The 17,345-nt window shown below is 41.0% G+C and overlaps 2 pseudogenes; one reads left to right on the top strand and one right to left on the bottom strand.

Annotated features, from left to right (window-relative positions):
* Positions 1 to 3,423: 3,423 nt before the first annotated feature.
* On the top strand, positions 3,424 to 5,932 carry LOC102411189 (annotated as a pseudogene).
* Positions 5,933 to 8,647: 2,715 nt separating this feature from the next.
* On the bottom strand, positions 8,648 to 8,938 carry LOC112583563 (annotated as a pseudogene).
* Between the last annotated feature and the right edge of the window lie 8,407 nt (positions 8,939 to 17,345).

Consider the following 17,345-nt stretch of genomic DNA (forward strand, 5'->3'; position numbering starts at 1 on the left):
ACCTGATTACTAGGATGAATTTTTAACCATCCTGGAGATTTTACGTTGTGTTCTTTCCAAAAGTGGTAGTGATGCTGATAGGGAAGTTTAAGCCAGATTACCCAAATCTCTCTGATATTTTGATAAACATTATAGTTTTAAGAAGATCTTTCTTTCCAGACAGATTACAGAGAAATATCAGTAAAATGAGTCATCGTTAATGCTTCTCATCATCAGAATAATCATGGCCAATAATCCTATAAGGGATGGAATGTTACAGGGTATGGTGGAGCAGAGGGACATTTTGCAAAAAGATAGTAAATTTTGTCCTAAAATTCTATAAATCCAAATACAACTGTGAATATATTTTCATAGCAGTTTGAGTTTCCCTCCAGGAATCAGCAAGGGATGATCCTCCTGCTTTATCTTAAAAGAAACTGAATGCTGAGATGAATTCACTGCTTTCTGAAAAAGACATGAAAAACCCAGGTGGCAGCTTGTGGGTCTATCGATGTTCTGCCATGACTCCTCTCCAGGTCTATATTTAGTGTGATCTGATTGAGTGAGATCACACGCTCAGAATAAACTAAGCCCAGAATATCAGCTATGATTTACTTCCAGAGGCAGTAATAAATCTCCCTCTTGAAATTGTGTTTGTTTGCTGCTGGCTAGGTTCCTGCTCCACTTGTATTATGCCTCAAAGCTATAAATACATAAAATTTTAAATGGACAGAAGATCTATCTGATAGATATTTGCCCCAATGATTGCATCCTGTAGGCACAGATTAATCTCTTTAAAATATTATTATTTATGATCATTTCTTCAGGGATCCATCTATTCAGTTAAAAAAAAAATACCAACTTCTGGTAATCACCTACCTCACAGTGGATTTCCTACTAAGTGAAATAAAGTCTGAATTTCTCTCAGCTACTGAAAATAGCAATTTCACCACAACAGCAAGAAAATAACCCTAGTAGGCAAAGATATTTGAGTCAAGTTAGACTTGGAAACATAATGCCTTGGTCTTGGGATTAGGTCACAGAAAGTTAGCTCCCTAACCATCTATGGTGACTGAATTTGAGCTGGGTAGAGTTTGTGGGCACATCTTAGAAGAGACAAGGTGGATATTTGCATTCCAGTGATCATAGCCTGACATATCCCAGGTGAGGCTGTGTGGTGCCCTTCTGAAGACAACACAGGGTCCTTTGCTGCCTGGGTGAGCATCTTCACCTCATAATTCAGGAAGGGCAAAATAGGAGATGGCCATGTGGAGCCTGGATTGGATGCAGCCAAGTCATTTCACTGGGCTCCTGGGGTTGAAGTTTTATGGCTACTCAAAATCAGGCAGCTGTTCTTCCCATGCAGACCTGCAGACTCCACAACCCTGGGTACTCGCACTCCCACTCCTGAATGAAGAGAAGAGTCCATCAAACAAAACCAGTCCAGAATTAACACGCGTAAAAGAATTACCAGAAAAGAACGTTAAAATAGCTAATACAAATATTTGCCTTCTGTTTTCAAAATTGAGACTTGAAAAATATATTTTAAAAGCACTCAACCCAAGTTTTTTGACAGGAAAATTATAATTTCTGAGAGAAAAAATAAACTAGATGAAATTAACAAAAGATTAGACATTGCAGAGGAAAAGATTAGGGATTTTAAAGACATAGCAATAGAAACTATCCAAACTCAAACTGTGAAAAAAATAAGGGAGGAGGGAGGAGGGTTCAGGATGGGGAACACATGTATACCTGTGGCGGATTCATTTTGATATTTGGCAAAATTAATACAATTATGTAAAGTTTAAAAATAAAATAAAATTTAAAAAAAATGAAATCAGAAAGTACCAGTAAGTTGTGGGACAACTTCCAAAGACCCAACATACATTTAATTGGAGGCCCTGAAGAAGACATGACTGGGGGAACAGAAATGGTGGACTTTTTTTTTTTCAAACGATGAAAATCCACAGATGCTTAGAGATGCAATGAAATCCAAGCACAAGAAACATGAAGAAAATCAAACCAAGATACATCATAATTAAACTACTTGAAACTAGTGACAAGAATAAAACTTTAAATCAGAAGAGGAAAAACAATATATGTACAGAGGGAAAAGGTAAGTATAAAAGCAAATTTATCACCCAAAACTATGCAGATAGCAACACAGAAAAATAATATCATGAAAGTATTGAAAGGGGAAAATATATGTTAATCTAGAACTCAACATCCATCAAAGATGTCTTTAATTTGATTTTTGGGAAGACCTTTGTTATGGATGTGGGCTCTCCACCTCTGCTGGATCAGGAAGCTGGGGACACGCCCTCAGACACCGCAACTGGTACCCAACCGTAGCCCCTCCACTGCCTGTGATAGATTCCTGTGGCTTTTTAAATGATTGAACAATGATGAAAATGGATCCAAAGTGACCTTTCTACTGAAGCAGAAGATTCTTCTTACCCTCCATTAACTCAATTTAGTCTTCAGAAACAGGCAGAACGAGTGAAACACAGAAAACTGAAAAGAAGAAAACCTCACTTTGGAACTTTCTCCATGACTGTTCTTAAGCCCTTCCTTTCTACTTGTTTTAATTTTGCTTTGAATTTATAAATAGTGAAGACCAAAGAAATAGAAGAAACATTTGGGAGCTTTATACCAAGAAATTTGCCTTGAAAGCTGCTATTCTTGGAGGGAAATCATATCAAGTTCCTGTCTGTTTTTTTGTTTTTTTTTTTAACAAGGTTTCTTACATCCTTAGATTTTGAAGGATAAGACAAATATAAACTCATACCTGCAGACTATTTTTAGCAGCCATGTAAGAATAATGAGATTTGTAAATTAAGGGCTTTGTAATGTGGATGGATGTTTTGCTACTAGAGTTGACTACTCAGAAGATCTTTTATAGCTCTTCAATGTTTTATTTTTGATCTATCACTTCAATGACATTTTTTGACCAAACAGAAGTCATTCTGTCTTTCTAAGCTATGACCTTGTTATGAACAGCATTTGCATTCACTGTGCAGATGTCCACGTATCATCTATTTAAGCAACATCATAGTGCCATCACTCAAGGAAGTTGAATGAGCTGAACATTGATATAGCTCTTTCCCCTTCCCCCATTTTTTAAATGGAACAAATACGTTTTATGTTCCCCTCTCCCTCCCCTTTTTCCTTCCCCTTTGGGAAATATGTCAGGAAGTAGATAGTTTAAGATGAGCAGTTGAGGGGACTGAGAGATTGATCCACACAGAGCCTGGCTTCTTTGTGCTTCATCGTAAGGCATTCTGCTGGCCAGCCTAATTAAGTACCCTCTTTACAAGAGAACCTCATGGAAATCCAGCTGGCAACTCAAAGAAGTTCAGGAAGCAGGACCACAGAGATTACACTCTGGGATCCTGGCCATGAGGTTGGAGGCCTCACCTTGTTGAAAATAGACACTGGATTTAAATGGTGCAGCATGACTTTGTTCCTGCTTGGCTAAAATTCTCAACACCACATTCAGCTAAGTCACCTACAGCAACTTTCGAAAAACATGGAGAGCACCTATGCCAAGGAGATGGTAGATTTGGAGTAAGCTGTTGTAGACATAATTCCTCTGATGGCTTTTTCAACAATGGACCTCTTCAGATAATAGGAGATTCTTGGCACCAGCCCTCCCTGTTCTGCCATGATTCTGTGGACTCTGGTGTCTCTAAGGGAGCATATGCTGGAATCACAGGGAACCTATCTAGTTGGCATGGCTCTGCATTAGGTCATGATGGCATGAGTCAGCATAGTGGGGTTGGCACTGGAAACCAACACCACTGGAATGGCAGCTTCCACTCCAAGAAAGGCTGTGCCTTTTAGGAAAAGCCACCTACAGATATTAGGGGAGAGAAGAAAGAAGATACGGTGGAAAAGTTGCTATTTGAAGAGGAAGACTTTCCTTCTTTGAATCCAGAAACTGGCAAACAGAATCAGCCATGCAGACCTGTTGAGACCCCTTCTAGAGTGTGGGAAAACCCACCTAGTGCCAAGCAGCCCTCCAAAATGCTAGTCATCAAAAAAGTTTTCAAAGAAGATCCTGCTGCTGCCTTCTCTGCTGCATTCATCAGGATCTCATCATGCAAATGGAAACAAATCATCAACTATGGCTCCAAGTGCCTATAAAAACTGGTTCCTAAGCCTGTACCACCTCTAGCCAAGGCCAGTGCATGGAAAGCTAACAGAATGGAACACAAATCAGGAGCCCTTTCCTCTAGCCAGTTCAGTTCAGTTCAGTCGCTCAGTCGTGTCCGACTCTTTGCAACCCCAGGAACGGCAGCACACCAGGCCTCTCTGTCCATCACCAACTCCCGGAGTTTACTCAAACTCATGCCCATTGAGTCAGTGATGCCATCCAACCATCTCATCCTCTGTCTTCTCCTTCTCCTTCTTCCCTCAATCTTTCCCAGCATCAGCATCTTTTCAAATGAGTCAGCTCTTCGCATCAGGTGGCCAAAGTATTGGAGTTTCAGCTTCAACATCAGTCCTTCCAATGAACACCCAGGACTGATCTCCTTTAGGATGGACTGGTTAGATCTCCTTGCAGTCCAAGGGACTCTCAAGAGTCTTCTCCAACACCACAGTTCAAAAGCATCAATTCTTTGGCGCTCAGCTTTCTTTATAGTCCAACTCTCACATCCATACATGACTACTGGAAAAACCATAGCCTTGACTAGACGGACCTTTGTTGGCAAAGTAATGTCTCTGCTTTTGAATATGCTGTCTAGGTTGGTCATAATTTTCCTTCCAAGGAGTAAGCGTCTTTTAATTTCATGGCTGCAATCACCATCTGCAGTGATTTTGGAGCCCAAAAAAATAAAGTCTGACACTGTTTCCACTATTTCCCCATCTATTTCCCATGAAGTGATGGGACCAGATGCCATGATCTTCGTTTTCTGAATGCTGAGCTTTAAGCCAACTTTTTCACTCTCCTCTTTCTCTTTCATCAAGAGGCTTTTTAGTTCCTCTTCACTTTCTGCCATAAGGGTGGTGTCATCTGCATGTCTGAGGTGATTGATATTTCTCCCGGCAATCTTGATTCCAGCTTGTGCTTCCTTCAGCCCAGCGTTTCTCATGATGTACTCTGCATATAAGTTAAATAAGCAGGGTGACAATATACAGCCTTGACGTACTCCTTTTCCTATTTGGAACCAGTCTGTTGTTCCATGTCCAGTTCTAACTGTTGCTTTCTGACTTGCATACAGGTTTCTCAAGAGGCAGGTCAGGTGGTCTGGTATTCCCATCTCTTTCAGAATTTTCCACATTTTATTGTGATCCACACAGTCAAAGACTTTCCTTCAGCCAAGAGTCTGCTTTTACCTGCTTTTACAGACCAATCTGTTATCAAACCAGTAGTACTGGCTGGTGGTGTAGTTTTAAGCTCTCCCAAAGACAGCCCCACCAGCACCACTAATCCAATTGAGATTAGCTCCTCTCATCTGACCAAGTTGACCCGCCGAACTACTGACAGGAAAAGCGAGCTCCTGAAGACTCTGAAGGATGACCGGAATGCGGACTTCTCAGAGGACAGAGAGTGTGAGAAGTTGAAAGATTTAGAGGACGATAGCACACCTGAACCAAAGTAAAATGAGAGGAAGGCTGTCATCAGAATGGTCTTGCTCTCCCTGTAGAAGAGGAAGGGGAGGTCCTCTCTCACTCACTGGAAGCAGAGCACAGGTTACTGAAAGCAATGGGATGGCAGGAGTATCCTGAAAATGATGAGAATTTCCTTCCCCTCACAAAGGATGACCTCAGAGAGTACCACATGAAGACAGAGCAGCTGAGAAGAAACATTTTGGGGAAGTATGGCTTCTTGCAGAGTCGAAGTTCCAACCTATTCTCCCCTTGGAGGACCACTTGCAGAAAAGAGTTTGAGGACTCAGACACGGAGACAAGTAGCAGTGAGACATCTGATGACAATGCCTGGAAATAGGCATATAAATGCTCACAGTTAAATCTGACCCAGTAAACTCAGTTTGTGTGTTTAGGGATTATACTGAATAAATAGTTCTTTTCCTTTTCTTATGTTATTGTTGAATACTTCATGCACAGGAGAAATAATCATATCCCAAAGAGAGAGCAAGAAATTGGCTTGTTTATTTTTTGTTGTTGTTTCCCTGTTAGCTCCTTAATAGAAAGAACTTTGTGTGGTGGGAAAGATTTTTAAAACACACACACATAGACACAGTATATATGGGGCAATGCACAGGATAGAGCTGGCAGCGCAGAGAGAAAGAGACACTGGTCTGCAGCAGTAGCTTCTACTACCAGCCCTTGGGGCACTCACCCCTGTGCTCAAGCAATCACTGTCAATGAGAAAGTGACTACTGAAGTTATAATTGTATTAAATTAATGCTAATAATTTGGATATTTTATTTTATTTCTGGCTGTTCAGGTAAGGTTAGCCCTTAACCAAGCATATGTGGTTTTCCCCCCCTTTTTTTTCTTTCTGGGTACAGCTGTAAAATATTTGGATATAGGAAGTGTTGTGCTCTTCTTGAAGCCTTGATATTCAGGGTGGATTGTAAAATATAAATTTTTGTGAGATTTCAAAGATTAAGATTACTTTGATAACATTATTTACAGATTTAAAAGATGTGGTTATCACAGGTCTGTTGAGGGGGAAAGCTAGTGCATAACATAACTAACTTGAAATAAATAGTTTGCATTAGTTTGGTGGGAAAAAAGTTTTAATTTTAAAAAGCAAAATCCAATGTATTTCAAACTTACAAAGGCTCAAAGAATTTCTTATAAGTAGACCTCAAACCCAGGTCTCCCACATTGCAGGTGAATTCTTTACCATTTGAGCCACCAGGGAAGCCCACAAGTAGACTCATACATCAGGAAATGTTAAGGGGTGTCTCTGCAAGCAGGTAGGTGATTAAATCAGATGAAAATAGGATAAAGGGATAAAGCACCAGAAATTGTGTCTACATGAATGAAAATATATGGTTTTTGTTTAAACCCTTTTAAAAGATATTTGCTTCTATAAAAATACAAACTATGGATTTTGAGATTTGTAGTAAGCATAGAAACTGTATGGTGACAAATGTATAAAGCATAGGAGGGGAGGAATTAAAGCATACTCCTGTGGCTTTCTTGTATATGCAGTGGTCTAACATCACTTGAAAATAGACCATGACAAGTATACCAGAAACCCAAAGTAACCACTAAAATAACAAAATACGACATTTTTCTTTAATTATCCAACTAAAAGAAAAGACATAAATTGCCAGGATTCAAAGATGAGAGAAGTGACATCATCACAGATTCCACATATATTAAAAAGAATTATAAGGGAAAACTGTGAACAACTTTCTGTTAATAAATTTGATAACTGAAATGGATAAATTCCTTAAAATTCACCAGCTGCCAAAGTTCATTTAAAAAGAAAGAGATAACCTGATAGAAATAAAGTAAATAAAAGCAATATAGTCAATATAAAACTCAGTATTCCGAGTAGTTTCAGAGACTTAGATTCTCTGAAGTTTGCTCAGAATTACACAATGTGATGACTGGCTTCTGCATTAGGTTACTGTTTAATTTAAATCTTGAAAGCAATCCCACTCTCATGAAAGTTGGCCAAAGCACTCCCACGTGAAGAAATTCAATTGGTGGTTAAAACCATTCCCACAAAGGAAACTCCAGAAAATTAAACACAAAGGAGTATATCCTAACCTATTCATTCTATCAGGCCAGCCTCCCTAATTCCAAAACCCGAAAAGAATATTACAAGAAAATAAAACTAAAAACCAATATTCTGCATTAATATGAATGCAAAAATTCTAAATAAAATTTTAGCAAATCAGGGACTCCCCTGGTGGTCCAATGGCTAAGAATGTGCCTTGCAATGCAGGGGATGAGGATTTGATTCCTGGTTGAAAACTATGACCCCACATGTCACAGAGCAACTAAGCTCATAAACTGCAACTACTGAGTCCAGGATGCTCCAGAACTTGTGCACCACAGTTGGAGAATCCATGTGTCTCAACAAAAGATCCCGCATGACAACAAAGATCTCATGTGCTGCAACTAAGATCCAGTGTAGCCAAATAAATAATTTTTTTTAATGTAGCAAATTAAAGTCAATCATGTATGAAAGGGAAAATACATTATACCAATTTGGGTTTGCAAGGAATGCAAGGTTGGTTTAACATTTTAAAAATCAATGCAAATGAACATAGTTATAAACTTTAAAATGTAAAAGATTAAATGTAAAAAAACTAAATAATTACTTCCATAGATACAGAAAAAGCACTCAACAAAATTTCACATCTATTTCTCTTTTTTTGCCACAGAAATAGCTTATTGGGAAAATCCATCAAGAAATTATTTTTCCCCTATGAAAATGCCCAATACAATAAATGGGATCCAGGAAGCAATATGACCAATAAAGTAGGGTCTGAGGTCTTACAGACTTTAATACTATTTTGACAATAGATGACATTCACCTGCCCAAATGAACCAAATTGTTATTCAGCCAAATAACCATAAAAGTTTATTTATTTTCTTTCCATTAAGATAAAAAGTAGGCTTTCTATATCTATGCCATTGGGTCTACCTCAATACATGATAAAATACTGAGCAAGTGAATGCCAAATAGACAGCTTCTGTGTTATTACCAGGCACTGAGTGAGTCAAACATCAGTTAGCAGCAGCTTGGGATGCAGGGCTCAAGGTGGGCTGAGTGAAGGCTGTGAGGTTGATGGTTTCCAGGTCTGGGGTGGGCTGGGTAGAGTTGAGCAGGAAGCAGGTGGGCACATGGGGTTGAGGAATGTGGAAGGGTTTGGGCAGCTGTCACGGCAGGTTGTCTCCAGTAACCAAACCATACGTGAGCAGGGGCTGGGCAGGCAGACTCATGCCCAAAATTTGTCAGAAGAGCAGACAGTAGTGGCGGGGCTGGTGGGAACATGCAGCAGAGGGGAGCACAGCACGCCATGGCACTGGGAACCTGGTTTGCTTTTGGTATCTTGGAGTGAAAGATGAAATATCCAGGATGAAATGTCTCCTCTCACTTTGGGGCTCTTTATATATCCGCTTCATCAGGTGTTGGTCCACCAAAAGGCTTCCTTTCGTTTTTATTTATGCCACCGTTTTCCACTAAAATTCTCTAATCAATTTGACATTTACTTGTCCATTAAGAGTACCTGCCCTTATTAAAGTAATTGCATTCTTGACTCATTGACTTATCACTTTTTGTCATAAGATAATCACATTTTATATTCACAGGGTCCTGGAATGCCAAATCTTACATGAATTATGGATAATTAATCCAAAAGACAATTCAGCTATAGTTTCAGAGGCTAAATTCTTCTCATTTTTTTCTTCTTAGTTTTAAATAATATGCACATGATATGATTTTTAATGGTTAATTTTAGAATATGCAACTCAAATGATTAATTGGATCAACAAAGACATGGCTAGCTACAGATGAATGTTACATATGACTATATGCATCTCAGATGTACTTGCCTTATTTATTGATGATATAATTCAATTTCTATTGAGCAAGCAAGGTGACAGCCAGAATGGAATAAGATGAAACACTTTTCACTATTTTTTAAGCTCACATCTATTTCTAATTTAAAAAAAAAACTCAGAAAATTATAGCCATAAAGGTACTTATTCAATCTGATAAATAACACCTACAGAAAACCTATAGCTAATGTAATACTTGGTGGTAATGACTGAATGCATTTCCCCTATGATTCAAGAATAAGACAAGGATGTCTGCTCTCACGATGTCTAGTCAGCACTATACTGGAGGTTCTGGCAGTGTAAGCAGGCAAGCAAAAGAGATAAAAGACATTTAGATTGAAAAGGAAGAAATAAAATTGCTTTATTGATTTATGATCATCTCTGTATATTATACAGAGTGAAGTAAGTCAGAAAGAGAAAGACAAATACTGTATATTAACGCATATATATGGAATTTAGAAAGACGGTGCCAACAATCCTACCTGCAGGGCAGCAAAGGAGACACAGATGTAAAGAACAGACTTTTGGACTCAGTGGGAGAAAGCGAGGGTGGGATGATTTGAGAGAACAGCACTGAAACATGTACATTGCCATAAGTAAAATAGATGCATGAAGCAGGCACCCAAAGCTGGTGCTCTGGGACAACCCAGAGGGATAGAATGGAAGGGAGGAGGTTCAGGATGGGGGGATACATGTATACCTGTGGCTGATTCACGTCAATATATGGCAAAAAAAATCACAATATTGTGAATTAATTATCTTCCAATTAAGATAAATTAATGAATAAAAAATCTTGATAGAATCTATTTTTTAAAAAATTACTAGAACTAATAAGCAAGTTTAGTAAGCTTCAGGATTTTAGGTCAACATACAGCTGTTAATTCTATTCCAATGTACTAGCAATGAACAATAAGAAATTGGAATTATTAAGATAATGTGTGTGGGTGTGCACATGCTCTGTCATTCAGTCATGTCTAACTGTTTGTGACCCCATGACTATGGCCAACCAGGATCCCATCCATGAAATTTTCCAGGCAGTTTGCCATTCCCCACTCCAGGAAATCTTCCTGATCCAGGGATCTAACCTAAGTCTCTTTCAACTCCTGCATTGGCAGGTGGATTCTTTACCACCATACCACCTGGGAAGCCCATTAAGATAATACCATTTATAACAGCATCAAAAAATATAAAATACTTAGGGATCAGTTTGACAAAAATGTGTAAGACTTACAATTTACAGCTATGAAACTTAACTCACACTTACAACTATGAAATACTGATGAAAGAAATTAAAGGATACCTAAATAAGTTGAGAGATACACCTTATTCATGGATCAGAAGGCTCAATATTACTAAGATGTCGAAAACCCCAACAGAATTCTCAACAGCTTTAGTTGGGTAGAAATTGACAGACTAATTCTAAAATTTATATGGAAATGCAAAGTACCTGGAATGGTCAAAACAAACTGTGAAAAAAGGACAAAAGCTGGAGGTCCAACACTATCTGATCTCAAGGTTTCCTTTTTATTACGCTGTAGTAATCAAGACTGTATGGACCTGATATCAAGATAGAAAAATAGACCAGTGAACACAGTAAAGAACCCCAAAACAGACCCACACATTTATGGATGACTGATTTTTTTTGCAAAGATGTAAATGCAATTCTGTGGGAAAGAATAGCTTTTTTCAACAAATAGTGCTGAAATAATTAGACATCTTATGTAAAAAAAATGTAAACGTTCATCCATACTCCATACCATATACAAAAATTAACTCAGTGGCTCATAGACATAAATGTAAAATGAGTTTTCTAGAGCAGCATCTGGGATGCAGGAATTTGAGAGAGGAATGATTGTACAGCCTGGTGGAAATTCACAAACAGATTTTCCAAGGCCTTTCAAAAGGTCATCATCATGGACTGAAAGGCATCAGACCATTTTTATAGTTGCCAAGGGGCGGTAGATTGTGGATCCAGTAAAGAAGATTTATAGGATTTCTGTTCCCCAAATCCCTAAAGAAAGAAAAGCAAAAAACAGGAAACTAATCCACTATTAAAAGAAACCACAAAAAATAATAAATTGACTGACATTTTACTACACTACATTTTTTCCTATAAAACATAGGGCATTCTGATGTATCTTCAGAAGTTTAAACAGAAGTTTTCCAGGTTGTAGATCCAAGAAATTCAAGTAGTACAGTCAAAGCAAAGCAAACTCATTACTCAATCTGTCTGACTCTCCGAAGCTCTGGAGTTTGCTGGGAAGTCAGAAAACAAAGACTGGATTCTGCATTAACTTTCCATTCTATTCAAATCTTAAAAGCAAGCCCAGTCAGGTGGAGGTCAGCCAGAGCATGCTCAGGTTGTGTGTGTGTGTGTGTGTGTGTGTGTGTGTGTTGTCGGAGTGACCCCATGGACTATAGCCCACCAGGCTCCTCTGTCCACAAGATTCTTCAGGCAAGAATACTGGAGTGGGTTGCCATGCCCTCCTCCAGGGGATCTTCCTGACTCAGGGATCGAACCTGGGTCTCCTGCATTGCATTCTTTACTATCTGAGCCACCAGGGAAGCCCAAGAATACTGGAGTGAGTAGCCTATCCCTTCTCCAGGGATCTTCCCAACCCAGGAATGGAACTGGGGTCTCCTGCATTTCAGGGAGATTTTTTACCAACTGAGCTATTACTGAGCAACTGTTAGCCTTCTCAAGGAGCAGCAGGGCAGGGAGGGACAGTTTCCAGTTCCCACCAGGCACATGAGCACAGGACACAGCTCTGCACCTTCCAGCAGCCACTCTCAACAGCTAAAGGCTACACCCCCCAGCCCCACAAGCACCTTGCCTCCCTACAGGCCATCTGACCCCACCTCCTTGCTCTGTTGATGATTAAACTGTAATTAAAACATGTTTATGGACTTTCCCAGTGGCCCAGTTGTTTAGAATCCCCCTGCCAATGCAGGGAACTATGGTTCCATCCCTGATCTTTGAAGATTCCACATGCCACGGGCAACTAAAGCTGTGTGCCACACCTGAAGCTTGCATGCCACAACTACTGAGCCCAAGTGCCTGGAGCTGTGCTCCACAACAAGAGAAGTCATCACAGTGAGAAGCCTGTGCATCGCAACTAGAGAGTAGCTCCCGCTCACCGCAACTAGAGAAAGTCCTAGCAGCAACCAAGACCCAGCACAGCCAGAATAAAATAAATGATGAAAACATTTAAATTTAAAAATAAAATAAAACAACATGTCTGAGCATCAGAATTTAACAAGGTATATCAAGGTGGTGCTGGAGAAGACCCTTGAGAGTCCCTTGGACAGCAAGGAGATCAAACCAGTCAATCCTAAAGGAAATCAACCCTGAATATTCATTAGAAGGAGTGATACTGAAGCTGAAGCTCCAATACTTTGGCCACCTGATTCGAAGAGCCAACTCATTGGAAAAGACCCAGATGCTAGAAATGATTGAAGGCAAAAGGAGATGGGAACAGCTGTGGATAAGATGGTTAGATAGCATCACTGACTCAATGGACATGAATTTGAGCAAACTCCGAGAGACAGTGAAGGACAGGGAAGCCTGGAGTGCTGCAGTCCTTGGAGTTGCAAAGAGTTGGACACAACTTAGCAGCTGAACACACAACACACACAACACAGACATGAAAAATTCTTTAAATCTTCTGGCCTAATCATCCCACCTCTAGGAATATACTCAAAGGAAATTAAGTGAAAAAGAGACAAAACTGTATGTCTACAGATGTTACAATAGTGTTATGTCTAATGATCCAGAAGTGGGAACAGTCTAAACATCCAACAGCAAACTATGTCTCGGGCTTCCCTTGTGGCTCAGCTGGTAAAGAATCTGTCTGCAATGCTGGGGACCTGGGTTCGATCCCTGGGTTGGGAAGATCCCCTGGAGAAGGGAAAGGCTACCCACTACAGTATTCTGGCCTGGAGAATTCCATGGACTGTATAGTCTGTGGGGTAGAAAACAGTCGGAAATGACTGAGCGACTTTCACTTCAAACTATGCCTCAGCAGTAGAGTATTACACAGCTGTTAAAAGCAGTTGTAATGAAGAGGCAGGGTTTTAACAGTGCAAATTGATGGGGAAGGGCTTTGACAGCGCAAACGCTAGAGGAAACTGAAGGAAAAGCAGACTGTTTATGGTAGTGGACGTGGGAAAGCGGTTTGGTTTTATTTCCTGCACTTTGCAAAATTTTTCTCCTGGGGTGTTCTTAACCTGGAGTTATGGGCCCCCTGCTGGTAGAAGATCTCTAAGAATCCCCAAACCTGTATCCCAGTATTGTGTGTTCGTGCTGTTTTTCCACTTACGAAGCAAACTCCTGAAATGATAAAGTATTTGGTTCGGACCACCAGGAAAGTTGAGTCATTTTTTGATAAGAAAACAAAGAGCATGAGGCTCTAACTATTCTCCTCCCCTGCACAGAGTCCACTTCCTGGGGCAAAAGAAAGCCGTGTGCTGCCTGCCAATCCCACCTCCCAGAGCCTGTGGGGATCCCAGTGCTCGAGGGCTCGGACAGCAGTGGCTGAAGAAGCTGGTGGTGGGGCTAGAGGCTGAGAAGGAAGACCCACTTTCTCTTTTATATTTACACTCTTCACTCAAAGGCCTTATCTTTTTCGGTCAGTTGGGTGTTTTTGTTTGTTTGTCTGTTGTCCTTTTTTTGGTATTTTTTTCATAAGGCAGGAAATTTTCTGGCTCACTGCCCCATCTGCCTGGACAGACATGTCAAAAGATGCAGGAACATGTATATTCACCCCTGATGCATATTCTTCCAGGCCTGGACCTGCAGAATTCTCTGCACTTCTTCCTGCTTAGCAGAATCACAGAATAAAATTTGTCACCAATCTCATCTTCTTAGACCTTTCATCACTTACTCTCAGAATGCCCCAGAGGGTATTTTGTGTCTCTATCGTGTTCTAGAAATAATCACAGATGGGCCCCCCACCACTTCTGCACAGCTGAGGGCTCTTGACGTGGGGAGCTGAACGGCCAGCCAGATCAAAGCCGTGGGAGTCACCTAGGGGACACACAGCATCAGTCGACAGACTCAGCAGGGTGCCGGATGGGTCTTTCTTTTTTTTTTTTCTGTTCTAGGTCTTTGTTGATTTCTCTGCTTGAGGAGAGGGGGGCTACTCTTTGTTGCGGTGCACAGCTCTAGGCACGCAGGTTTCAGTAGCTGTGGCTTGCAGACCCTAGAGCACAGGGTCAGTAGTTGCGGAGCACAGGCAGTTGCCCTGCGGCATGTGGGATCTGCCCCGACCAGGGATCAAACCCATGTCCCCTACATTGAAAGGCAGATTCTCAGCCACTGTGCCACCAGGGAAGTCCTCAGTGGGTCATTACCATCATGGCTTTCAACTTTTTGACCCCAGAAGGCCTACACACCTGAGTTTCCCTGGGTGCACACCCCATTCCTGGAGAGAAATTATATAGGCATGTGGAGAGAGGCCCCACACGCACCGTATTGTCCAGGGCCACAGTCACTCCACACACTGCCGCCCAGAGGGGTCACAGGCTCCAAACGCAGCATCTCGGTTCCTCTCCAAACACCCAAGTGCTGTCATGCCCACCGTTAAACACGTCAGCTGGGCGTGGGGGGACTCCAGGCCTCTGACGGCCCAGCTCCTTGCTCTCCGGAAGCCAGGTTTTTGGAGGGTTGATGGGACAGCTTCTCATTATAAGAGCACACACCTCTATTTGTTTGACCTGTTTACTAACTGACATTGGCATTCCCTGCTCTACAGAACTGCTCAGGCTAGCAGCTGAGTCCTGGGAGGGAATATCTTGGGAAACACTGAGCTGCTGACCTTTCCCACGGTTTCAGGGCCTCACTTGTATTTTTACCAACTCCAGATCATGGTCTTGACCCCCTTGGGGTTAGAACTCCTTCCTAAATCAACAAAATCACTTTGAAACATACCCCCAAATGCCAGTACCATCATCGCCATTTCCCGCTTAGTTAAGTCACAGTCAATTTTTAAATTGTATTACGAGACTCTGGGCAGTAACCTTCTCTTCAAGCATCAGCAAGGCACAGAGGGCAGCCAGTGTGAGGAAGCAGTTTCCTTTGGAAAGCCTAAACTTTATTTTACATAAAAGTATATAAATTTTATATGCTACATATAATTTTGAAATCACTAAGAATATAGCTGCATCATTTTATAGGTGATTCTTATGAAGACATATTTAAGTAAAAAGGAAGAATCCAGAAGCTAAAATCCCATGGGCACAGAACAGACTTGGTCCACAGATGCTGGTTCACACACAACAGGAACATCATGGCCTCATCCTCTGCCTGCAATCAAGGAAGCTATTTTGCTATTAATGCTAAGACATATCCTAAGTTCAGAATCATGAAAGAATCAACAAAATCCTCTTGCAGGAACCCATGAAGTTGATATGGAGCCCTCCCTTGGCCCACTGTGTGTACCAGCCCTTGGAGATCTCTGAGAGTTGGCAGTCAGAACCGCCCATGGAGCCCAAAGGTTTAGCAGAGAATTACTTTCTTTATTGAAACCTTTCACATAGCTGGTAATCAGCGTGCCCGGACCTATTGTTCATGGTAGATTTGTTCTATGTGTGTCCTGACTGGGACAGCCTGGGTGAGACAGTGGGGGCACAAACTTGCCAGAAGTGAATGGACATGCACTGAATCCATGGTGTGTGTGTGTGTGTGTGTGTGTGTTCTGGGGCAACACAACCTAAGTCCACAGCAAGAGACCCATGTTCCTAGGGTTGTTACCAAACCAAACTTGCATCTGCCACTGACACAAAGGTTGTGGTTAGGGAAAGTACAGTGTTTATTTCAAGGCACCAAGCAAGGAGAACAGGTAGCAAATGCCAAATAAACAAACCAAAGTACCCAACAGAGACAGAACTGGGAGCCCTTGGAGCCAATGTATTGCTTAAGTTATGGTTGTGACTTAAACAGACTTATGACTGCTCTATCTTTGTTTCTGCATTCCTTTGCTTCTCTAATCATCAACTGCTAGGGCTTGTTTTCTTTCTCCACTCATAGATGGCCTAAGAGGCCACAGTATATTCCCGTGGTCTTTTTCCTAATCATCAGTAAGCAAAGGGCTCTGGGAGGGTTCTATTACCGGGAACCTCATTGGATGGTTTAGATAAGACTTTTCCTAGGTCTGCTTGGTTTCAGGGTGACATCCCCTTGCCTATAGGCTGGCCACCTTCCCACCAGCCACCAGAGCAATAGAAAAGTCCCTTCAGCGTCCCTTCACAAATACCTTCTAACATGAGGGAAATTTCTGGAGTGATGGAGATGTTCCATAACTCAATGGTGTTTGAGTTAGACAGGTATAGGCATAGGCCTTTGTCAAAACTCACAGGATGGTGTAGATAAGACTTGTGAAGGAGAAAAAGAGACAACTGTCAAGTAAATGTATATTTGATGAAGTGCTAGGGTAGAATGGATGTCTGCAACTTTCTTTGAAATACTTTAAAATATGTGGTAGATCACCACAATCCCACTCGTAGGTATATACCTAAAACAAAGGAAAGCAGGGACTTGAACAGACATTTACCCACCCATGTTCATATCAGCATTATTTATAATAGTCAGAAGGTGGAAGCAACCGAAATGATCGTTAGCAGAGGAATGGATAACAAAATGTGGCATATACTTGCAATGGAATATTACATCACCTTAAAAGGGAAGGAAACCATATCACACGCTAGCAACATGGATGAACTCTGAGGACATCATTCTGAGTGAAATCAGCCAGTCACAAAAAGACTATGAGGGACTCGTATGAAAGACCTTTAATAGTCAAATCATAGATAGAAAGTAACACAGTGCTTAGTAGAGGGAGAGGGGATGGAGAGTTAGTGTTTAATGGGAA

This window comes from Bubalus bubalis, chromosome 3, assembly GCF_019923935.1.
Source record: "Bubalus bubalis isolate 160015118507 breed Murrah chromosome 3, NDDB_SH_1, whole genome shotgun sequence".
In the NCBI taxonomy this organism is placed as follows: Eukaryota; Metazoa; Chordata; class Mammalia; order Artiodactyla; family Bovidae; genus Bubalus; species Bubalus bubalis.